The sequence below is a fragment of the Salvelinus fontinalis genome, chromosome 20 (assembly GCF_029448725.1).
Source record: "Salvelinus fontinalis isolate EN_2023a chromosome 20, ASM2944872v1, whole genome shotgun sequence".
In the NCBI taxonomy this organism is placed as follows: Eukaryota; Metazoa; Chordata; class Actinopteri; order Salmoniformes; family Salmonidae; genus Salvelinus; species Salvelinus fontinalis.
The window spans coordinates 23,487,056-23,512,323 of NC_074684.1; the positions used below are offsets into that span (position 1 = coordinate 23,487,056).

General features: G+C 40.8%; 1 protein-coding gene across 4 annotated transcripts in view; it reads right to left on the reverse strand.

Annotated features, from left to right (window-relative positions):
- Positions 1-24,873, reverse strand: part of LOC129817543 (TGF-beta-activated kinase 1 and MAP3K7-binding protein 2-like) — an 80,672-nt gene extending 55,799 nt beyond the window's left edge. For all 4 annotated transcript variants that reach the window (XM_055872917.1, XM_055872918.1, XM_055872916.1 and 1 more), the window contains exon 1: positions 24,573-24,873. The gene's annotated coding sequence lies outside the window, so the exon portion shown is untranslated. The remainder of the gene's footprint in view (positions 1-24,572) is intronic.
- Positions 24,874-25,268: the final 395 nt, after the last annotated feature.

Consider the following 25,268-nt stretch of genomic DNA (forward strand, 5'->3'; position numbering starts at 1 on the left):
CTTTACTGCCTTAGGGCATATCCATCAAAAAGGACCCATGAGCACTAACATGGGAAGTTCATAGGAGCATATCAAATTGGGTGTCAAATGACAGCTAAGAGTCTATATTTTTGGGAAATGAAAGCATACAATGCATTCGGAAAATATTCAGACCCCTTGACTTTTCTACACACAATATCCCATAATGACAAAGCATGAACAAGTTTATAAATTTTTGCAAATGTATAAAAATATAAAAAAAATATCACATTTACATAAGTATTCAGACCCTTTACTCAGAACTTTGTTGAAGCACCTTTGGCAGTGATTACATACCTGAGTCTTTTTTAGTATGACGCTACAAGCTTGGCACACCTGTATTTGGGGAGTTTCACCCATTATTCTCTGCAGATCCTCTCAAGCTCTGTTGGATGGGGAGCGTCGCTGCACAGCTATTTTCAGGTCTCTCCAGATATGTTTGAACGTCCAGGCTCTGGCTGGGCCACTCAAGGACATTCAGAGACTTGTCCCGAAGGCACTCCTGCGTTGTCTTGGCTGTGTGCTTAGGGTCGTTGTCCTGTTGGAAGGTGAACCTTTGTCCCAGTCTGAGGTCCTGAGCGCTCTGGAGCAGGTTTTCATCATGCACATTTGTGGCCTGCTGGAGGTCATTTTGCAGGGCTCTGGCAGTGCTCCTCCTGCTCAAAGATGGAGGTAGCGGTCCTGCTGCTGGGTTGATGCCCTCCTACAGCCTCCTCCACGTCTCCTGATGTACTGGCCTGTCTCCTGGTAGCGCCTCCATGCTCTGGACACTATGCTGACAGACACAGCAAACCTTCTTGCCACAGCTCGCATTGATGTGCCATCCTGGATGAGCTGCACTACCTGAGCCACTTGTGTGGGTTGTAGACTCCGTCTCATGCTACCACTAGAGTGAGAGCACCGCCAGCATTCAAAAGTGACCAAAACATCAGCCAGGAAGCATAGGAAGTGAGAAGTGGTCTGTGGTCACCACCTGCAGAATCACTCCTTTATTGGGGGTGTCTTGCTAATTGCCTATAATTTCCACCTTTTGTCTATTCCATTTGCACAACAGCATGTGAAATTTATTGTCAATCAGTGTTGCTTCCTAAGTGGACAGTTTGATTTCACAGAAGCGTGATTGACTTGGAGTTACATTGTGTTGTTTAAGTGTTCCCTTTATTTTTTTGAGCAGTGTATATATATTTTTTTAAATTGGCAAATCGGCGCCCAAAAATACCGATTTCCGATTGTTATGTAAACTAGAAATCGGCCATTCCGATTAATCGGTCGACCTCTAGTTCTTATAGGCACTTTAGTATTGCAAGTGTAACAGTATAGCTTCCGTCCATCTCCTTGCTCCTCCCTGGGCTCAAACCAGCAACACAACGAAAATAGCCACCATCGAAGCAGCGTTACCCATGCAGAGCAAGGGAAACAACTACTAGAAGGCTCAGAGCGAGTGACGTTTGAAACGCTATTAGCGCGCGCTAACTAGCTAGCCATTTCACTTCGGTTACACCAGCCTCATCTCGGGAGTTGATAGGCTTGAAGTCATAAACAGCGCAATGCTTGATGCACAACGAAGAGCTGCTGGCAAAATGCACGAAAGTGCTGTTTGAATGAATGTTTACGCGCCTGCTTCTGCCTACTACCGCTCAGTCAGATACTTAGATACTTGTATGCTCAGTCAGATTATATGCAACGCAGGACACGCTAGATAATATCTCCCGGGTGGCGCAGTGGTCTAGGGCACTGCATCGCAGTGCTAGCTGCGCCACCAGAGTCTCTGGGTTCACGCCCAGGCTGTCGCAGCCGGCCGCAACCGGGAGGTTTGTGGGGCGACGCACAATTGGCATAGCGTCGTCCGGGTTAGGGAGGGTTTGGCCGGTAGGGATATCCTTGTCTCAGTATGTAAATGTAATAAAATGTATGCACTCTACTGTAAGTCGCTCTGGATAGGAGCGTCTGCTAAATGACTAAAATGTAATGTAAATGTAATCTAGTAATATCATCAACCATGTGTAGTTAACTTCTTATGGCTGCAAGGGGCAGTATTGAGTAGCCAGTTAAATCGTGCCTATTTCAAACGGCCTCGTACTCAATTCTTGCTCGTACAATATGCATATTATTATTACTATTGGATAGAAAACACTCTCTAGTTTCTAAAACCGTTTGAATTATTTCTCTGAGTGAAACAGAACTCCTTCTGCAGCACATTTCCTGACCAGGAAGTGGAATGTCAGAAATCGATGCTCTGTTCAACTTCATGCCTATACATGGGCAATGAACGTAAGAGTCTACGTACACTTCATACACCTTCCCCTGGTTGCAAAGGGGCGGTGAGAGAAGAAATGTCGTGTCTATCTTGGTCTGAGGTGGAATTAAAGCTCTTTGTATGACGTGACCGTCCATTTCCTGTTTCTGGAGCGCGCGAAAGAGGACATGGATTTGCCTTCTGTTTAGCTGTCGTTATGGACGACTAACATCTCCGGTTTAGATTTTATTTGATACATGTGACCATATCATCGTAAAGTATGTTTTTTCAATATAGTTTAATCAGATTATTGAATTTTTTTCGGGAGTTTTGCCGTGTTCCGTTCTCTGACTTTGTTGACGTTGGAGAGACCTGTGCCACTTGGCAAGTGCCCATGCTAAATCAAGAGGGAAATTTGCCGTTCCAGATCCAAACAACGACTGTTCTGGACAAAGGACACCTTGTCCAACATTCTGACGGAAGATCACCAAAAGTAAGAAACATTTTATGATGCTATTTCTAATATCTGTCGTGCATGTGAACTGGTCGTTGGCGCCCAAGTGTTTCTGGCTATTGTGGCTACGCTAATATAACGCTATATTGTGTTTTCGCTGTAAAACACTTGATAAATCGGAAATATTGTCTGGAATCACAAGATGCCTGTCCACTATGTATTTTTCAGAAATGTTTTATGATGAGTATTTAGTTATTTGGCGTTGGTGTCTGTAATTTTTCTGTCTGCTTTCGGTGCAATTTCTGACTGTAGCTGCAATGTAAACTATGATTTATACCTGAAATATGCACATTTTTCTAAAAAAAACATATGCTATACAATAAATATGTTAGCAGACTGTCATCTGATGAGGTTGTTTCTTGGTTAGTGGCTATTTATATCTTTATTTGGCCGAATTTGTGATAGCTACTGATGGAGTCAAAAACTGATGGAGTAATAAAAGTGGAGTCTTTTGCTAATGTGGTTAGCTAATAGATTTACATATTTTGTCTTCCCTGTAAAACATTTTAAAAATCGGACATGTTGGCTGGATTCACGAGATGTGTACCTTTCATATGCTGTATTGGACTTGTTAATGTGTGAAAGTTAAATATAAAAAAAAAATATATTTTGTATTTTGCGCCCTGCACTTGAAGTGGCTGTTGTCATAAATGTACCGACGTCGGGCTTGCATGCCAAACAGGTTAACTAATGGTTTTGATTGACTGTTTTTTATAAGATAAGTTTAATGCTAGCTAGCAACTTACCTTGATTTACTGCATTCTCGTAACAGGCAGTCTCCTTGTGGAGTGCAACGAGAGAGGCAGGTCGTTATTGCGTTGGACTAGTTAACTGTAAGGTTGAAAGATTGGATCCCCCGAGCTGACAAGGTGAAAATCTGTTGTTCTGCCCCTGAACAAGGCAGTTAACCCACCGTTCCTAGGCCGTCATTGAAAATAAGAATGTGTTCTTAACTGACTTGCCTAGTTAAATAAAGGTATATAAAAAGAAATGTAATTTTTTGTTTAAATTAAATTTGGGGGGGGGGGGCAAATCGGCGCCCAAAAATACCGATTTCCGATTGTTATGAAAACTTGAAATCGGCCCTAATTAATCGTCCATTCCGATTAATCGGTCGACCTCTAGTAGGGATGGTGCCAGGTTTCCTCCAGACGTAACGCTTGGCATTCAGGCCAAAGATTTCCGTCTTGGTTTCATCAGACCAGAGCATCTTCTCCTTTAGGTGCCTTTTGGCAAACTCCAAGCGGGCTGTCATGTACCTTTTACTGAAGAGTGGCTTCCATCTGCCCACTCTACCATAAAGGCCTTGGTGGAGTGCTGCAGAGATGGTTGGCCTTCTGGAAGGTTCTCCCATCTCTAAAGAGAAACTCTTGAGCTCTGTCAGAGTGGCCATTGGGTTCTTCGTCACCTCCCTGACCAAGGCCCTTTACCCTGATTGCTCAGTTTGGCCAGGTGGCCAGCTCTAGGAAGAATCTTGGTGGTTCCAAACTTCTTCCATTTAAGAATGATGGAGGCCATTGTGTTCTTTTAGGACCTTCAATGCTCCAGACATTGTTTGGTACCCTTCCCCAGATCTGTGCCTTAACACAATCCTGTCTCGGAGCTCTGACATGCACTGTCAACTGTGGGATCTTATATAGACAGGTGTGTGCCTTTCCAAATGATGTCCAATCAATTGACTTTACCACAGGTGGACTCCAATCAAGTTGTAGAAACATCTTAAGGATGATCAATGGAAACAGGATGCACCTGAGTTAAATTTCAAGTCTCCTAGTAAAGGGTCTAAATACTTATGTAAATAAGGTATTTCTGTTGTTTATTTTTTATATATTGGCAAACATTTCTAAAAACCTGTTTTCAATTCGTCATTGTGGGCTATTGTGTGTAGATTGATGATTTAAAAAAATATATTTGTAATCAATTTTAGAATAAGGCAAACAAAATGTGGAAAAGGGGAAGGCGTCTGAATACTTTTCGGATGCACTGTAGATACATTTTCAACCATTTTCCATCTTAAAAATGTGGCATAAGTAAAGGCGTTGATTTATGGATAAACAAATAGAAAAGAGGTCTTAGAAAACATCTACCAGAAAAAGTTTGAAAAGGTATCAGAAATAGCCTACATCAAAACACAATAATATTGACGTAAATAACCCTGCCAACTAATATCAACAATTGTTTACCTTTGTAAGTTTAAGAAACATTGACTTGTGCCTTGTAACTCCATTACCAAAAACCCACATATCTTTAAGATATTTTCACATTTCTCTGAAATAATAAGGAAAGTTCACAGAAGTAACAAGTAATGGTAGACCTACAAATTAAGTTATAGTGGTTTTACTGATATACCTCTTGTTTATGTAATTATTAAGTGATTAAAACTCATAATTCCATTACCAAATTTGTAACAGAATTCCCAAAGAATCTTTAACGGAATTACTGCAACTGAATTGGCTACAACGGGAAATCATAATAGTCACAAACCACAGTTGGGTCACCTGCTACTGTCCTCCGTTCCACTGGCATTCTGTTATGTTCAGCTCATAACAGTTTCCTTTGATTTTCTGTTGTCTGATGGTCAAACCAAGAGTGTTAAAACAGTCAGAGTCTGGACAACCCCCCCCTCTCTCTCTCTCTCTCTCTCTCTCTTTCCCTGCCTCTCTCTCACTCTCCCAGCTCTTACTGACACCTACCCAAAAGCCCCCTCTCTTTCCATTTACTGTAACCAGCATCCTCACTCACTGAGCACTGACTGACACCAGACATCCATGGACGTTGAAAAGTAGTTGAAATTTGGTCAGTCCACCCTGGCGTTGATGTCCACAGACGGACCGGACTGGATCCAATCTGAACTTATAATAGATGTTTGGATAGCACAGTACAGTGCAATACAGTACAGTGAGTAGAACACAGTACAATACAGTAAAGAAAAGTAGAGTATAGTACAGTAGAGTACTGTACTGCTGTACTCTACTGTACTACTGTACTCTGCTGTACTCTACTCTATTATACTGCACTGTGCTCTGCTGTGATGTTAAAACTTGTGAAACATGAGCAGAATGACATTCATATCCATAATTATGCATTTTTGTGTATTACAGATCAGGGACCCATGATATAATTCCGTTACCGAGTACAAATCCACTTCACGTACTGTAGTTCAATAACGAAAATAGATTTTTCAAACTCAAGGTGCCAAGTCATAGTTGACAACCAATTCTTTCTGCAGAGCTTTTGGAAAACCCAGAGGGAGATTCTACCATAACTCTGTTACCAAAGTATGCATTTTCACAGTTCTTCCACTAAATTGTTGTAAATGGTTGTATTTGTATTGTTGAAAGTAGTCCTTGCACATAGAGTTTTATGGTTTGTTAACATTTTAAATCAATAGTTTTTCTTTGGCAAACAGTTTAAAGTAAAAAAACTGAGTCAAAGTGTAATTCCGTTATCGTGGAATTGCCCCTTAGGAAATACACGTATGGCGTGTCATCACGCTCTTTAGAGCAGCACATAGCCAGCAGGTTATTTATTAGTGTACCATCTCTCCCTGTGGCTTTGGTCCATTCTATCACCTTCCTCTACCACACTGGGGTGTAAATATGCCCGCTCACACTGAGAGAGAAGCCCTCTGTGAAGCCTGTGGATCTCTCCAGTTTATATTACAGTGTATCGCGGCAGGCAGGACAGACCTCCATGTGCTCCGCTAAGGAGAAAACCCTCCGCCGGAAATGCTTTCTGCAGCTGCTAGGAGTATTATTCCCCACCTTGAGGCCAACCAAAAGACAAATGGCAGCCAAGTCACATGACTCGTCCGCCGCAGGATGCCATTGGTAGAAAGACACTCTATTCCAGCCCTCTCTAAACATTCTAGCCATACTTCTCTCACTGAGTGACTGTATTCACCCCACCACTGTAAATGAGTTGGGATGTAACCTGGGAGCTAGCTACTGTAGAATGTCATGACTATTGATACATTGAAAACAGGCCAGTCATGACTGACAGGAATGCTTATCTATGATTAACTATATAACAATAAGTCATCTCTGTTGACAGTATGAACTTATGCCATAAGTGGCTCCAGTCCCCCAGGTGTACTATAACACTGCGTACATGAAGTCTGACCAAAGGGACCTCAGTGATCACGGATGCCGCATGGATGTTTTTAAAATCATGAAATATGAATTTGTCAGCCTCTTTCCCCACCACACCCACTAGGCCTGGCTGTGTTGCGTGTGAAGGGGTATGGACTGGAGGCTCTACTAAGTGGCTCTTCTGGCGCCCACAGATGACGGGAGGGACAGTGCCGGCTCTGCCCAGAATGGCACTGACAGGTGTGCCTGAGAGGGTGCCAGCGGCGGCCAGGCCTGATCCGCAGCGCAGACAGCAGCCAAACTACACACAGGACCAGGACCCAGGGTCCATGGCAGTACATTCCTCTGAGGCATAACCAAGCAGAGCCACAGCCACGCTGTTATGACATCTTCAACCTGGAGCAGGGACGGGGTATTGAGGGGTAGGCCTGTGAGGTCAGAGGACAAGGAAAAAGGTAGTGAGGGGGTGTAGAGGGGGTGGTAGGGTTAGGTACCCACTTCCCCCAGGTCTGTTGCCCCCCTCTCTAGTCACTAGCTTCAAAGTCAAGAGAAGTTTCCATGGATCAGCGACAAGGAACAAGGAAACGACCAAAACAAAATGAGGCTCAAGGCAGCTTGGAAAAAGGCCACTCTCATGTAATAAGAGCACTGTGGCCCGCTTCCACCTTTACAAGCCTGCACTCAGCATGCTCCTCTCTAAACTAACTCTGTGGGCACTTCGGGAAACGTTTTTCCCTCAGCATTGAAAAAAAGTAATTCTGATCAAAAACCAAGGGGATGGGCAGAGGTTCCACAATCCACAAACTTTACTTTTGTGTATGTGTGCAGTGCTGTTGTGAAATCTGTGTGTAGGGAAAACATATTGTCTCCAAGCTCAATGGGAAGTATGGCTTGTTTTCTTCCCCGGGGCTCAGGAGGTTGCATTCAAGATTCAAGAGTTGCAAAACATCGCCAAATGTAATTTAATAGACCGCTACTATTTCAGGAATTACAGAGAGAGATAGACCCACACAACAGCCAGTTGCCCTTGGAAAAGCCATACTAAACCACAACAAACAAAAGTGTTTCAACTGTGTGGACTTCACTGTCCACCACACCCTGACAAAATGTTTTGAGAGTGGGAGAGAGAGCGCTCCGGGGGAGGAGAGAGAGAGAAAGAGAGAGAGACTCAGAGAGAGAGAGAGAGAGAGGGCAATGGAGGGTGAGAGCCTGAGGCCCACACTGTGCTGATAGGGCTGTAGGATACCAGATCAAAGCCATTTCACAGCATTTGTGAGTAAAAACCTGAGAGAGAAGACAATAGATGAAAGACAATGAGCAAACTGTGAGAGCAATGATGAAGGTTAGAGTAGACCTAGTCGTCTCTGCACGGCAGTAAAAAAACAGCACAGAATAACACAACTGGAACAGAACAGTCTCTCTGTCTACAGCCTGGGGAGGTCTACATGGACACGGGACAGTAATCTGCCCATAGGATAAGCAAAGTGAGTGGTGATAAGGCAACTGACTGTCTTGTGATATCTACTCTCAAAACAAGCAACAGGCAGGTCAACACAATATGCTGACTCATTACGTGAACACAGAAATGTCACTTTTGTATTGTAGCACTATGCAAAAAATAGGGTAAGCATAACTATTAAGTCCACTTCCATCTTTGAATTCAAAAAATAAAAACAACATTTTCAGCTGTTTAATGTTTTAACCTATTCATCTGGTTGTTATATCATAACAATTTTTAATCTAAGAATCAGATGTTTTATTATTAAGTTATTGCCCGTTGTGTAAGTTCCCACTAGTGGTCAATATCAAAGCAAAAAAATAAAAAATGGTGTTTAGGTTACCCTCAGATAAACAAATTTTTCTGATATTTTTTGTACCGTCTCAGATAAGTAATCATACTTTATGTAAAATTCAGATATTAATGTACTGATATATGCACATAATAGCATATTTCATGGGCATTAATGACTACTTCTTGCCAATTGAATATATGGGTTTTTCACGATAGCAGTCGTGCCTGCATGTCACAGTCACACAGGAGCAAAATAACTTGATGAACTACAACAAGACAATAGATTTCAGGCATTTACAGCTTACATTTTCAAATGCATTTAGTCTTATTTTACTGATAAATTAACCTCTAACGAGTCACAAACCCGGATCCGGGATCCCCCCCATCAAAAAAGCTGACTAGCATAGCCTAGCCTAAAGCCACAGGGATATCATATAATAAAATGTTCATGAAATCACAAGTCCAAGACACCAAATGAAAGATACACATCTTGTGAATCCAGCCATCATTTATGATTTTTAAAATGTTTTACAGGGAAGACACAATATGTATTTCTATTAGCTAACCACCATAGCAAAAGACACAACTTCTTTTTTCCACCATTTTTTTCCTGCATAGGTAGCTATCACAAATTCGACCAAATAAAGATATAAATAGTCACTAACCAAGAAACAACTTCATCAGATGACAGTCTGATAACATATTTATTGTATAGCATATGTGTTGTTCGAAAAATGTGCATATTTCAGGTATAAATCATAGTTTTACATTGCAACCACCATCACAACTCTCACCAAAGCAACTAGAATAACTACAGAGAGCAACGTGAATTACCTAAATACTCATCATAAAACATTTATGAAAAATACACAGCGTACAGCAAATGAAAGACAAAGATCTTGTGAATCCAGCCAATATTTCAGATTCTTTAAGTGTTTTACAGCGAAAACACAATTTAGCATTATATTAGCTTACTACAATAGCCAACCACACAGCAGCATTGATTCATGCACGTTAGCAATAGCGAATAAACCAGCAAAATATATAAATTTTTCACTAACCTTCTCAAGACTTCATCAGATGACAGTCCTACAACATCATATTACACAATACACATATTGTTTGTTCGAAAATGTGCATATTTAGCGGCACAAATCGTGGTTATACAATGAGAATAGTAGCCAAGCTGCCAACAAAATGTCGGGAGAAATCTTGGGAGAGGCACCTAATCTAATCAATAACTAATCATAAACTTGACAAAAAAATACAGGTTGGACAGCAAATGAAAGATACATTAGTTCTTAATGCAACCGCTGTGTTAGATTTTTAAAATTAACGTTACTACGACATACAGCGTGCGTTAAAGCGAGACCGCACCGAAAATAATGACGGAATAGTAGTTTTACATTTTTCAACAGAACAACGAATTAACATCATAAATAGTTCTTCCTTTTTGATGAGCTTCCATCAGAATCTTGTGCAAGTGGTCCTTTGTCCAGAATCATCGTTGCTCGGTTGTAGATTGACGTCTTCAAATTAGGAATTAGCAGCAAACATTAGCTATGTGGCCCAGACGTGTCCAACTCTTCATAACGCAGCACAAATAAATATCCGAAAATCGCAATATACTGATATAAACTGATATAACTCGGTTTAAAATAACTACATTATGATGTCTTTAACACCTATATCGAATAAAATCAGAGCCGGATATATCTAAGGCCTATAACGAGAGCTTTTCAAAACGCCATCCTGAGGTCTGTCTTGCGCCATGACGAACGTTGAAAAGAGTGCACCCCACGTTCCAAGACCCTTTATATGGCCTCAGATCTGCCTAGCAACACCATTCCAATTCTCACTGCTTACTGACATCTAGGGGAAATCGTATGCAGTGCATGTCGACTCATAGATTACATGCAAATTAATAAACTGAACCTGGAACAGAGTGCCCGATTTCAGATTTCTCACTTCCTGACAGGAAGTTAGCTGCAACTTGAGTTCTGTTTTACTCACAGATATAATTCAAACGGTTTTAGAAACTAGAGAGTGTTTTCTATCCAATAGTAATAATAATATGCATATTGTACGAGCAAGAATTGAGTACGAGGCAGTTTAATTTGGGAACTAATTTTTACAAAGTGAAAACAGCGCCCGCATATTGACAAGAAGTTTAACCTTGCATTGTTATACATAGATTACATTTTTGTAATCATGTACATGTATCTCAGGTGGGTACAGTAGCAAAAAAAGGAAACTCCCTCTATGCAGAATGTAAATGGTAATAGATAAATATTGTTCAATACTAACTTTGCATAATATTGTAGTCTACAGTGTGGATATGTATACCCCAAACCATCGGTTTCCAAATATTGATTTTGCTATCTTTTTCACCATAAATCACTGTTGTTCCAATTAAGTTCAGTATGCTCCTATTAAGCTAATTTTGCGCTAAAACCCATGGGATAGTGTGTTGATATCCCTAATATTCAATGATCATGCATAAATCGTTTTTTTTTTGTTCAGATTTAAGTTGTTTAAATCACACAAAAACTACAGTTATGCATATTATGCATCTAGCCATACGCCTTTCCCAAGATTAGAAACAATTAGGAACAATTATAAACCTCTGTACTCGCTCCAAGACGTTTGGAATGGACAGGTAGTCGTTGATGCAGAGAGAGAAGAATAAGACCAGGGTTGAGGGATAAAGGACCTACAAGTGGTGGGACAAAAATGCTAGGGACGTGAAGATGACTGTTGGGCGATTACTCATGCACTTTTGGGTGGGGGCATTGTCATATTGTTGTCCTTCATTCATCCAGGTTATCCCATCTGTTGGTCCACCACCTGTACCTTTGTAATACACAGTAGAGAGGGAGATTTGAAACAGTCTTCAGATTGGCTTTAGGAAGACAAGTCAAACGAATTAACAAGAATAGCAGTACAGCAAATGTGAATACGCTTTCATATAATTACTTGACACTTGTGTGTGTTATGGTCTTTGTTGCATGGCCGGCGTGGGTGAAGGTTATTTATTTACCTATTTACTCATCAAGCAATAACACACCTGATTTAACTAATCATGTCTTGATTGAAGTCTATGAGTAGTTCATTAGCTGAATCAGGTGTGTACTGGTAGGCAATAACAAAAGCCTAAGTCCACTGTTATGAGTGCTACTTTCATAATGAAAAGTAATGATCCATTTATTTTAATAACTTTAGGGGAGGTTATTATTATATAATTCGACATAAGAAATGTCCATATGTAAGTTTTGAACATTTGGAAATGTATTTAAATAGATGATTTAAAAGGTGGGATTATTTGGAACAACCATGGGTTTAAAGGGTACATTCAGTAGGTACCAAATTAAGCCCAGTCCAGACTTTTTCAAATGTTTTAATTAAATCTTTTTATGTTTTATAAAAAACAATTGTAAGTAAAGTCATAAAACTTCACATCATAAATTAATATTTCATTTTATCTGGACTTTTCTTAAATAAATTAGGACAGTATATGTTAGAAATGTCTAAGCTTAGATTTTGGAAGGCTTAATAGGTAGACTTACCTTACTTGTTTCTGACACATTGTTTCTTATAAACTCAATAGTGAATCAGGAAGGTAAAAACATGTAGTTAGTAATGTATTATTGCAGCTCCTCAATTTAATGTCAAATTGCAGTGCAAGGGGAAATAACTGCTGCAACAATGCCTTTTCTTTCCATTTTCACTTGTTTCCACAGTTTCGCATTCAGTTTCGCCGCCTGTACTAATTTAACAGAGAAAAATATTATTCAATCACAGCTGATGTCCTGTCTGAGAAACAGTAGATGCTAGTGGTGCAGGCCTACATGGAGAAGGTGTGTGTGTGTATTTTGTACTTGTATTTATTAAGAATCCCCATTAGCTGATCCCCATTTGCAGCTACTCTACCTGGGGTCCAGCAACATTAAGGCAGTTATATACAATTAAAAACATTCCATGACATTACATTTCATAACACTTTTCACAACACATCAAGTGTGTTCCCTCAGGCCTCCCGAGTGGTGCAGTGGTCTAAGGCACTGCATCGCAGTGCTAGCTGTGCCACTAGAGATTCTGGGTTTGAGTCCAGGCTCTGTCGCAGCTGGCCGCGACCGGGAGACCCATGGGGTGGCGTGCAATCGGCCCAGAGTCATCCGGGTTAGGGGGGGGTTTGGCCGGCAGGGATATCCTTGTCCCATCGCGCACTAGGGCGCAGTGCACGCTGACACAGTCGCTAGGTGTACGGTGTTTCCTCCGACACATTAGGGATGCACGATATATCGGTGAAGATATCAGAATCGGCCGATATTAGCTAAAAATGCCAACATCGGCCCGCTGTCTAGTTTAACGCCAATGTGCAAAACCGATGTCAAAGCTGACGTGCATACCTATATAACGTAGGTACATGGCGTAATGACGCTGCATAAAATGTTGCGCTACATGTGCAACACAGCATTTCTAACCTAGCCCACAATGTCTGCTGTGTGGATCGAGCAGTCAACAAGTCGAGCAGTCATTTGAAAGAGTAAGAACATCCATTAATGCCAAGATAATGGAATTCATTGCCCTTGACAATCAACCGTTCTCTGTCATGGGTGATGTTGGCTTTCGCCGACTGGTCGAGCACCGGTACACACTACCAAGTGCGATATTTTTCAGATGTTGCCCTACCGGAGTTTATTACCTTTATTTAACTAGGCATGTCAGTTAAGAACAAATTCTTATTAACAATGACGGCCTACCAAAAGGCAAAAAGCCTCCAGCGGGGACGGGGGGTAGGATTTAAATTATATATATATATATATATACACACTACCGTTCAAAAGTTTGGGGTCACTTAGAAATGTCCTTGTTTTTTAAAGATTATTATTTTTATTTTTTTAAATGTCCATTAAAATAACATCAAATTGCTGATTTTTTATGGAATATCTACATAGGCGTATAGAGGCCCATTATCAGCAACCATCACTCCTGTGTTCCAGTGGCACATTGTGTTAGCTAATCCACGTTTATCCTTTTAAAAGGTTAATTGATCATTAGAAAACCCTTTTGCCATAATGTTAGCACAGCTGCAAACTGTTGTCCTGATTCAAGAAAAAATAAAACTGGCCTTCTTTAGACTAGTTGAGTATCTGAAGCATCAGCTCAAAATGGCCAGAAACAAAGTACTTTCTTCTGAAACTTGTCAGTCTATTCTTGTTCTGAGAAATGAAGGCTATTCCATGTGAGAAATTGCCAAGAAACTGAAGATCTCGTACAACTCTGTGTACTACTCCCTTCACAGAACAGCGCAAACTGGCTCCAACAAGAATAGAAAGAGGAGTGGGAGGCCCCGGTGCACAACTGAGCAAGAGGACAAGTACATTAGAGTGTCTAGTTCGAGAAACAGATGCCTCACAAGTCCTCAACTGGCAGCTTCATTAAATAGTACCCGATAAACACCAGTCTCAACGTCAACAGTGACTCCGGGATGCTGGCGTTCTAGGCAGAGTTCCTCTGTCCAGTGTCTGTGTTCTTTTGCCCGTCTTCATCTTTTCTTTTTATTGGCCAGTCTGAGATATGGCTTTTTCTTGGCAACTCTGCCTAGAAGGCCAGCATCCCGGAGTCACTGTTGACGTTGAGACTGGTGTTTATCGGGTACTATTTAATGAAGCTGCAAGTTGAGGCATCTGTTTCATTCCTGTGCTGTTTGTAACTACCCTGGTAGGTTGACTGGTAACCTGAACCAGATTGCAGGCACTGGTTACAGTTTGAAACTTTTTCTTGAGTGGGCAGCTTGATGAAAGCCAGTCAATATTTAAATCACCCAGAAAATATACTTCTCTGTTGATATCACATACATTATCAAGCATTTCACACATGTTATCCAGATACTGACTGTTAGCACTTGGTGGTCTATAGCAGCTTCCCACAAGAATTGGCTTTAGGTGAGGCAGATGAACCTGTAGCATAATACTTCAACAGTATTTAACATGAGGTCCTCTCTAAGCTTTACAGGAATGTGGTTCTGAATATAAACAGCAACACCTCCACCATTGGCATTTCTGTATTTTCTGTAGATGTTATAACCATGTATTGCTACCACTGTATCATCAAATGTATTACCTAAATCAGAGATTGTCAGAATATGAATGTCATCTGTTACTGGCAAATTATTGTGTGTGTGTACACACAAAGGGGGTCGGATCCCACCCAGAAACGTGTGCAGTCAGCTGCCTGCAGAGGAAGCCATCACCAGTGTCCACGATCAGGTGCTAGCTACATTCCTCTAAACCATTCACTGTCACATCAGATAGATAGACAACTCCGCCAGCACCAGCATTCTATCTTGGTCACCACTATTTGGCTCAATTCCCCTCAAGGCTTTCCTGGCCTCCTCTCCTCTAAATAAATACAAGCTCAATGCCCTAATTCCACTGAATCCACCACCGCCATGTTGCTTCGGATGGCGTTGCGGGGCCTTCATTTTAGCAGGGCTGCCTGAGAGCACAGCAGAGCATGTCACAGAGTAGTGAGGGAGGGACAACAGTAGAGGCACCACCTCACAACCCCTTACTGGTGCAGGATGAGAGTCCCCACTCAAGACTGCCCCAATATTACACACCTGGGCGGAGACTCGGAAAAGAAGGGGGGTCTTCTTGAGCTGCAAGGAGGAGGAATGGAATTAACTGTACAGACTGACTGATGCTAGTATGATAAACTGGCACCACAATTCATGAAAAACAAATATCTTTCAATTTATGAGGACAAGCAAGCTATCAGTTAGAATCGTCAATGCTGCTATTATTTCTTTGGCATTCCTTCTGTATTGACAATGGAGTGTCTTATTCAGTGTAAATCAATATGAAGGGGAGGATGAGGTGCCAGTTGGCTAGCGTGAGAGTTGAGGTGGTTATCACAACTGTCCCTGACAAGAGGAAGTGTTTGTATGTCACACACACATATCCTGCTACAGCGTCTGGCTGCAGTCTCCTTAATCCCATGGTGTGCAATGTTATGATCACTGCTGCTCTGTCTTCCTGTGTGTGCAACCTGTCATTCAAACTGTCTGAAAGGAGATGACAAGAGAATGACTACAGATACAGCATATATCATAGCCCCCCTTTTCTCCAAACCCACTGGACTATTCCAAGTCCATTGACCTACCGCTTGCTCATAAATTAAAACTGGAAAGTCATTGCTTAAAGGGCAATTCTGCCACTTTCAACCTCATATTCATTCTCTCCAGCACCATACCAGTGTCTACATATGTGAAAACAGCATATTTCTATGATCTGTGGTTAAAAAGAAAGAAAAGATGATATTCAAAACCTGCAATGAGTTTTTAGCCAGAGGGAGGGTATTTTCTTACTCCTCATGTCACCACGAATCTTACAGTGCTTGAAAATCACAGTTGTTTTAATTTTTATGATGTAATCGGGTAGAACTTTCTACAAAAAGCAGAAATATCCCCTTGTCACATACACTATATATACAAAAGTATCTGGACACCCCTTCAAATTGGTGGATTTGGCTATTTCAGCCACACCTGTTGCTGACAGGTGTATAAAATCGAGCAGACAGCCATGCAATCTCCATAGACAAACAATGGCAGTAGAAGAGCTCAATGACTTTCAACGTGGCACTGCCATAGGATGCCACCTTTCTAATAAGTCAGTTCGTCAAATTTCTGCCCTGCTAGAGCTGCCACGGTCAACTGTATGTGCTGTTATTGTGAAGTGAAAACCTCTAGGAGCAATAACGGCTCAGCCGCGAAGTGGTAGGCCACACAAGCTCACAGAACAGGACCGCTGAGTGCGAGAGGACCTCAAGCTTAGAGAGGACCTCATGTTAATGGAAATCTTCACGTTACAATGACATGCTACAGGATGACATGCTGTGCATTGTGGCAACAGTTTGGGGAAGGCCCGTTCCTGTTTCAGCATGTCAATGCCCCCATGCACAAAGCGAGGTCCATACAGAAATGGTTTGTCGAGAACGGTGTGGAAGAACTTGACTGGCCTGCACAGAGCCCTGATCTCAACCCCATCGAATACTTTTGGGATGAATTGGAACGCCGACTGCGAGCCAGGCCTAATCGCCCAACATCAGTGCCCGACCTCACTAATGCTCTTGTGGCAGAATGGAAGCGTCCCCGTAGCAATGTTCCGGACATCTAGCAAAGCCTTCCCAGAAGAGTGGAGGCTGCTAATGCAGCAAAGGGGGGACCAACTCCATATTAATGCCCATGATTTTAGAATGATGTCCACGGGTGTCCACATACTTTTGATCATGTAGTGTATGTATTAGAGGTCAACCGATTAATCGGAATGGCCGATTAATCGGGGCCGATATCAAGTTTTCATAACAATCGGAAATCGGTATTTTTGGGCTCCGTATTTTTTAAACACCTTTATTTAATCTTAATTTAACTAGGCAAGTCAGTTAAGAATACATTCTTATTTTCAATGACGGCCTAAGAACGTTCTGCCTCGAACGACAGATTTTTAACCTTGTCAACTCGGGGGATCCAATCTTGCAACCTTACAGTTAACTAGTCCAACGCTCTAACACCTGATTACATTGCACTCCACGAGGAGCCTGCCTGTTAGCGAATGCAGTAAGCTAAGGTAAGTTGCTAGCTAGCATTAAACTTATCGTATAAAAAACAATCAATCAATGACTGTCATTGCTCCAATGTGTACTTAACCATAAACATCAATGCCTTTCTTAAAATCAATACACAAGTATATATTTTTAAACCTACATATTTAGCTAAAAGAAATCCAGGTTAGCAGGCAATATTAACCAGGTGAAATTGTGTCATTTCTCTTGCGTTCATTGCACGCAGAGTCAGGGTATATGCAACAGTTTGGGCCGCCTGGTTCTTTGCGAACTAATTTGCCAGAATTTTACGTAATTATGAAAACATTGAAGGTTGTGCGATGTAACAGGAATATTTAGACTCATGGATGCCACCCGTTAGATAAAATACGGAACGGAATAAGTTTTGTTTTCGAGGTGATAGTTTCCGGATTAGTCAAAGGTATATGGTTTAGAGAGAAATAGTCGACGCGTTATAATTCCTGTAATAACTTGCGGCTGAACTTGAAAGGGGTTCCTTCGTTATTTTACCGTTCATGTCTTCCATAGAGAATGTCTTGATCTACTTCAAATAAGGTCTGTGTTTCGTGCAGGCTTAAACCGCCTCGACGTTTTGATACCTGTGTAAACCTCACTAGGATAAGGTAACGTTTGTCAACATATTTTCATAAATGCACTCTACAAATGTTTTAATCTTCGCTTATATTTAGCCAATATTGATCAGAGTTACCTTGTCCTATGGATATCTACACAGTTATAAAATTGGCACGGTGATGTAAGCCTACACGAAACACAGAGCTTATTTTAAGTGAATCTAAAAATATCCTATGGAATAAATGAAGGAACCGCTTTTCAGATTTTGCTAGAAGGTGTCATGTGAATTATGACTCGCACTTTGGTCGTCAATTCTTACCATGCCCATTATTAAAATAGGATTCCCTGCATATAGAAATTAAAGTTTTTGTTTTCAACATTCATCACAGGTAACTTAAACTCTATTTTTATTCAAACAGTTGAGAGTATTTGTCTCCTAAGCAGACTCTTCAGTATCATTGTCACTTTGTTCATTGTTCATTCAGTATTGTTGCAATTGTCATTATTACAAAAATGTGTGTGTGTGTATGATATATATATATATATATATATATATTTTTTTTAATATATATATATTTTTGAATAAATCGGCCGATTAATCGGTATCGGCTTTTTTGTCCTCCAATAATCGGTATCGGTATTGGCATTGAAAAACCATAATCGGTCGACCTCTAGTATGTATGTGCTGGAGATAATGAAAATGAAGTTGAAAAGTGGTGTAATTGCCCTTTAATAATACAGCATTTCTCTAACAATGCTAAATAAACATGTCTCGAGACTTGCACTCCTGTCTTTCCAAACATCCCTTTTTAACACACGAGTCTGCTCTGTATTTAATTACTTTAAATGCTACATCCAAAGAAACCCAGCTGAGGCACTCTCCTATATTTCTTTAATTGATGGTTGTGCTACTATCCTATTTCATAGGAGAGTTCCTCCTGGGCTGTGTCCCAAATTACACCATATACCCTATATGGGGCCCATAGGGCTCTGGTCAAAAGTCGTACACTATGTAGATAATAGGGTGCTATTTGGGATGTAAATGCAGCAAGGGAAAGGAACATTGAAAAACACTTAATTAGCAGAAAAAGCATGCTCTCTAATTATTCTTCTGTTTTCTATGCTGATTAAGTGCTTGTGTTGCTGAGGAGGGCTATTTTAGGAACATTGGTTCCACTGACTGAACTATTTACAAGTTTGTCAAAGTGTGCTTCCTAAATGACACTCTATTCCCTATATAGTGCACTACTTTTAAAATAGTGCACTATATAGGGACAGGGTGCCATTTGGAACGCGTCCAAAGACATTCAGCAGAACTAGACTATCTATAAAAAACATATGGTTCCCAAGTGGATACAGTACCTACTATAGGAAAGTTCTGGTTTGAATACGACATGTTACATTAGGGGCTCAGCCGACTGAATACAAACTGAAGGGAGGGTGTGCTGATTTCAGTTGAGACCAAACTAGGCTAATTTGAAAAAGAGAAGATGCATTGATTTGAGTAATGGGACTGATTTTAGGGGAAAACACATTGTCGTGATTTAAGGAGGAGAATGCAGACTGGAAAATAGTACCCAAGGTCAAGCAGGGGTGCAGAGTGCACAGTCTCGCTATAGGATGTGGTGCACACTTCTCCCATTTCCTGAGGCAACAGATACTAAAAAGGCAGCTATGCTATAATAACACCTTTGACTGCACACACAGCATGTTGAGCACCCAGAGGCATGAAAACAGAACCAACAAAGTGTAACTGAATCTCTCACAGCATTTACAAAAGCAAAGTGGTTGGGGGGGTGGCAGTACAATGGTTAATTGTGTTTTCACCTGATCATGGTATAGTTTATACATTTTCTAGGCTTGAGAGGTTGTCTGATCTATGCAATAAACCACAACCAAGGTTACTTCCTCCCTGTCAGTGAGCAAAAAGTTAATACCTCTCACTTCTTTCAAAACAGCTGACTACAGCATGTGCAGTAACAGGCAAATAACCATCCTTTATGCAACCAAAGACACCCACAGAGAGGTTGAGCAAGTTCACTCACATAAACACATCAACAATTCTTGAGACATAGGCCTATACCTAAAGTGTCAACTCAAGCTATAACTAGTCCTTAAAAGTCAAATCATCACTTTAATGCTTAGGACTTTTTGGTCCTATTCAATAATTAATGTGAATGCGGAGAGGGGACAACAAACCAAAAGGTAATAAACAATTGCATTGCCTGAGTCAGAGATAAATATGTGATGTTCACATCAAACAGATCCTAGAACTGGCAGGATAGATAGATAGATAGATAGATAGATAGATAGAGAGAGAGAGAGAGAGAGAGAGAGAGAGAGAGAGAGAGAGAGAGAGAGAGAGAGAGAGAGAGAGAGAGAGAGAGAGAGAGAGAGAGAGAGAGAGAGAGAGAGAGAGAGAGAGAGAGAGAGAGAGAGAGAGAGAGAGAGAGAGAGAGAGAGAGAGAGAGAGAGAGAGAGAGAGAGAGAGAGAGAGAGAGAGAGAGAGAGAGAGAGAGAGAGAGAGAGAGAGAGAGAGAGAGAGAGAGAGAGAGAGAGAGAGAGAGAGAGAGTTATAACACTGTATATAGACATAAGACGAAATTTGAAATGTTTTGGAACTTTTTTAGTGTAATGTTTACTGTTTTTTTAATTGTTTATTTCACTTTTGTTTATTATTTATCTCACTTGTTTTTGGAATGTAAACATATGTTTCGCATGCAAATAAAGCCCCTTAAATTAAAATTGAATTGAGTGAGAGCCAGAGCCCTGTGCTCCTGTCAACACCATATTCCCTACATAGTGCACTACTTTTGACCAGAGCCCTATATTTGACCAGAGCCATTTGGGACACATCCAGAGACAGAGACACTGTGGTCCTGTCAGTGTGCTCTGGTAGAACAGCCTGGAGAAGTCATGGGTGTGCTCAGTCACACAAAAGGAGCTGGCCCATTACTACTGATAAGAGACCTTTCTTTTTCAAATCAAGCAAATGAAGGAGAGCAAAAAAATGATGCTCTGTGAATGTTTTGATTTTGCTCAAATCAGAGAGCTAACTAGATTATCTGCTTTAAATGACAGAGTTGTTAAGAACTATTTATCTGCCACTGTGAGGATTGTTCCGTCATAACCTTGTGTTACTCCCCAATTTCATGACTTAGTTATAAACCCCATTTCTTAAAGATTCACTCTTTAGCAATGTCCTTCTCTTATCAAGTAAAATGTGTAAAAGTGTGGTGGTTCTACTGTTTTGGTTTATGTCATGTTACAATGTTGTGTTTACTGTTTTTTGTAAGTAAAAAATAAACTCTAACCACACTTCGCCTCAAGTGGTTGGAATCCGTTGAACTGAGCGATTACTTGCAGCGGACCCTGCAAAATCTACCACGATGCTATTCCAACAATGTGTCAAATAACCGTATCAAAGTGTAATGATTCAGTAATGCAAAGTGTCTCTTGCAACTAGGCTCTAATGGTGGTGGAGTCAGTCCACGTAACCTTTGCAGTGTCATACTCAGTCGATGCATGCAATTTAACCACTGAACTGGAAAGTCCACCATGTGAAATGGGAGGATTCCATTTGAAGCTAAGGAGTTAGAGAGCTGCTTTACCAGGGGGAGGGGGGTTCAACTGAGTCTCTCTTCCTGACAGCCAGGCAGCCACACACAGGCCAGGGTGGGGGAGGGTTAAAGCCAGAGGCTCTGTCTCTCTCTTCCTGAGACAGACTGCTGCACTTGGCATAATGTGATGTATCCTTATAGTGTACTTACTACGTACTGCTCTCGTAGAGATAAGGCAACATGACTATAACAAGCAATATGAAACCAATCAATAAAACGTTAGTGTCCACCTGGTAGGGTAACTGTGATGCAACATTTTCCCAGAACACTCCAACTACTTCACGGTGTAGCTATTGCTGATAAAACGATGAACAGGACAGAAAAACACTCTGGTGGCAAAATCAACAAAATCCAGTGTCTGACAGATAGGAAGGTAAGCCAGCATGACTTCCTCGGTTACATTTCCTCAGTACTGTTGATCCAAACAACTAGCACTTGTACTCAAGCCAGAATACTCATATAATTATCCCTCCCCCTGCCTAGTCAAAAAAACAGCCCCTCTCTGACTGGCAAGGGGTTGTTGTGCAAATGATAAACCTCAAAACCAGTCTTTCAGGAGAGAGGATTCCAGTCTTGGCAATACTGAACCATAACATTTTGAAACACCATGCCATTAGCCTTAAAGATACAACAGCAACAGGAACAGACTATTAAATAAAAAAGCACACCAATGCATTTTCTTTGTTTTTCAGCTTTGGTTGACTAACATCTACCTACCTTGTCCAATGTGTGTTTGCAAATGGCACATTTGGAAACTAAGCAGGGAGACAATATTTTGACCGTGAGCTTGCAAACAACATCAAACAACTTCATTATTATTCATTAACTCAACACTGTATATAAATGTTTAGCCTAATCTCCCTTCATTCACACTTACAAAACACCAAGTCATTGAAGAAATACTGTGCTCCCCTCACTGCACTTTCAAAATAATTGAAAAACTGAATGTACAACTTTATTATCTCTGATGAAGACCTACACAGAACATCCATCCACTCCAGTCATCGTCTTGTTCGAACTTGTGATTTATCTGTGGATTAGCGCTTATCAGAGTAAAACGTTAAACTATCACCCCCAAAGAGTGGCAAATCAGCAGGCCTTTCTCAGCGAGCGACATATATTTGCCCAGCTACAGGCACACATGTTTTCAGTTAGGGGTCTGCACCTATAAACAGTTGGCCATGGCAGCTTATTGGTCAGGAAGTTCAATGTTGACTGCAAGTCAAGACAGGCACAAGCTGCTAATGAATGATACTCTACCCAAACCACTATCAGCAACACCAACACAACCATTGGAGACCAATAGGGAAGAGATTCTAGAAAGCCTAGTAGTAATTTAAATTGACTGCACTAGACCCTTTACAGCCAGGCTATTGACAAATCACTGTTAAATACTTTAACTTTGTAGCAAAAGGAATACCACAAAGGAACATTCAGGCATTTACTTTAATTACATGGAATATCAGGAATACCACCCAATTATTTGGAAGAGAGTTAAATCAAGAGAGCTGAATTAATAGCCTATATGGACACAAATAGGGCAAGATAACAAGATGGTCCAGTGACAACTACTATGCATGGAGATAGTATCCATGTTGTGTACCCATAAAGTTAGCGTGGTTGAAGGTTGAGCTTCATATTCCAATGATTGATTTGCCCTAAATAAACAAAAGCCTTACAAGGGGAATATTGTTTAATTCCAAGTGAGCAACAACAATCTGTGGTTAAAACAGTTACTGGCTGACATGTAGCCTATAAAGGCCAGGGCACGTGATAAAGTATTAATTATTTTGAAAGACACTATGAGCAAAGTGTGTACAAATAGCCAAATAGGCTACATTAAACCATTGCAAACAAGGCCTGAACCATTTATGTATTTGTAGATAACAAACTATAATTAAGGTAAGATAGTAAATATATTATTATTGTAATGTGTCAAACCCACCACCCACACATGCTCCCCTGCACCTATCCATATGAAAGCTGTCAAACCTCTCATCTGAAATACTCCTGAAGGGACATTTCAATACATGGGTCAAATCTGCTCAGATGATCAAACTAAGTGATTACATTCACTTTAACTAGGAAATATATCTGTATCACATAAGTGAGCGAACGAACAATTATAAAATGATAAAGAATAACATATAGCCTAATTGAGAGAATGTGCAAACATATTTCATATAAGTTACATAGAAGGGAAGGAGAAAGTACAGGGCAGGCTACTGTTATTGCGTTTGACACCTCAAGGTAATTCGATTCGTGCAGCAATACAATTCGTAACATGTAGTCTACAGGAGACTTTCGATTAGCCTACTTATTAAATTGGGCCTGTGCTATGCCATTCGGAACTCCTAATATGTCTCTAGGCAATATTTGGGGAGGCCCATCAATGCAGCAGATAGGATAGACAGGCCATCATATAATTGTAAAGCAATGTTTTGCACATTTAGATGCTGGCAACAACTGCAGCTAACTTGTTAAATTTAGGAAGCATCAAGCGTCCGGGTAAATTACCAGACGAACTATCGCTACTTGCGAGTTACTATGTTAGCTACGTTACCAAGCTAACTAACTTTTTGAAAACTATTTCCAAAAAATAAATCTAACTTATTTGAAGTCACAACACTTAATATAATCATATTGGCATTATAACGGCCGTGTTACAATTTAGTTGTGCACTCGGAACACCATGGCTGACGAAAAAGTTTTGCAAGAACTCTCAATGGAAAAATGTAGCTACTATAGTGTAGCCTGTATAAGCTACAAAACATGCACGTCAGCTTTAAAATGAGCGGACTATAAATGCAAGGTTTACAGCTAAATTTTATTACAAATGTGTAATAACATATGCATGCTGGACACAACAAATCGCACATAGCTAAACGAAATAGCTCACCAGATGCAGTCAAAAACTTTTTCACACCTGAAAAGCCGACAACAGAAAGTTTGTTCTTCGTTTTCTACTTACCAGAGGGATGTGCTCGCACATACATTTCAAACATGTTAGTAGGGAGTTGTTAGACCGAATTTTCATTTACAGCAACTCAACTACAACTTCAACCACTTCTGGTTCTGGGCCTATTCTGAAGCATTCGCTTACCGTCTCCGCCGCCGCTCCCCGGGCCACCTTCAACACCCGAAACTCAGCCACCGAATCTCCCACAGGGCCGTGGTGCTGAAAGAAAAGCGGCGAGGTGGACTTCGTAGACGGAGTTTCTACGGTACCCAGGCCCTCTCTGTTTTGACTCGAGTGGGGGGTTACTACAGCCCTCGCTGTTTCAGAGACACGGGAATTATTTTGACAGCTCTTCTTCTTTACCCCCTCTACTCCCCCTTAATTTCTCTTTTCTTACTTCCAACAGATACGAATCAAAATACTTGTCACAGAATATGGCGGCTGCACAAACGAGCGCCTATCGCGAGACTTTACTTTTTCCTCCTAGGGGAAAGTTATGTTAGGGGAGAGGAAGTATGATTGCTAAATCCTCTGTAGAAGCAGAGACAGAGAATTAACAGTTTGTGGTAATATTATTGGAATGGAAACTATCAACAGATGTGTGGGAGGAATACAGGTGGGGGTTAGGTCTGTGTCACTCTGAGTCTCATGGAACAACAGAGAAAATTAGGTCACAATAGTTATGTGCTGCTAGAGTAAAAATACTGTAAATTGGTAAGTACACACCCACAATGATATCTCACCCATAATAATAATAATACACACCCATAATATCTCAAGGTATCCAACAGACAAAACAGATTGTAAGTGATTTTGTAAACAAAAAATGATGTCCAGAAT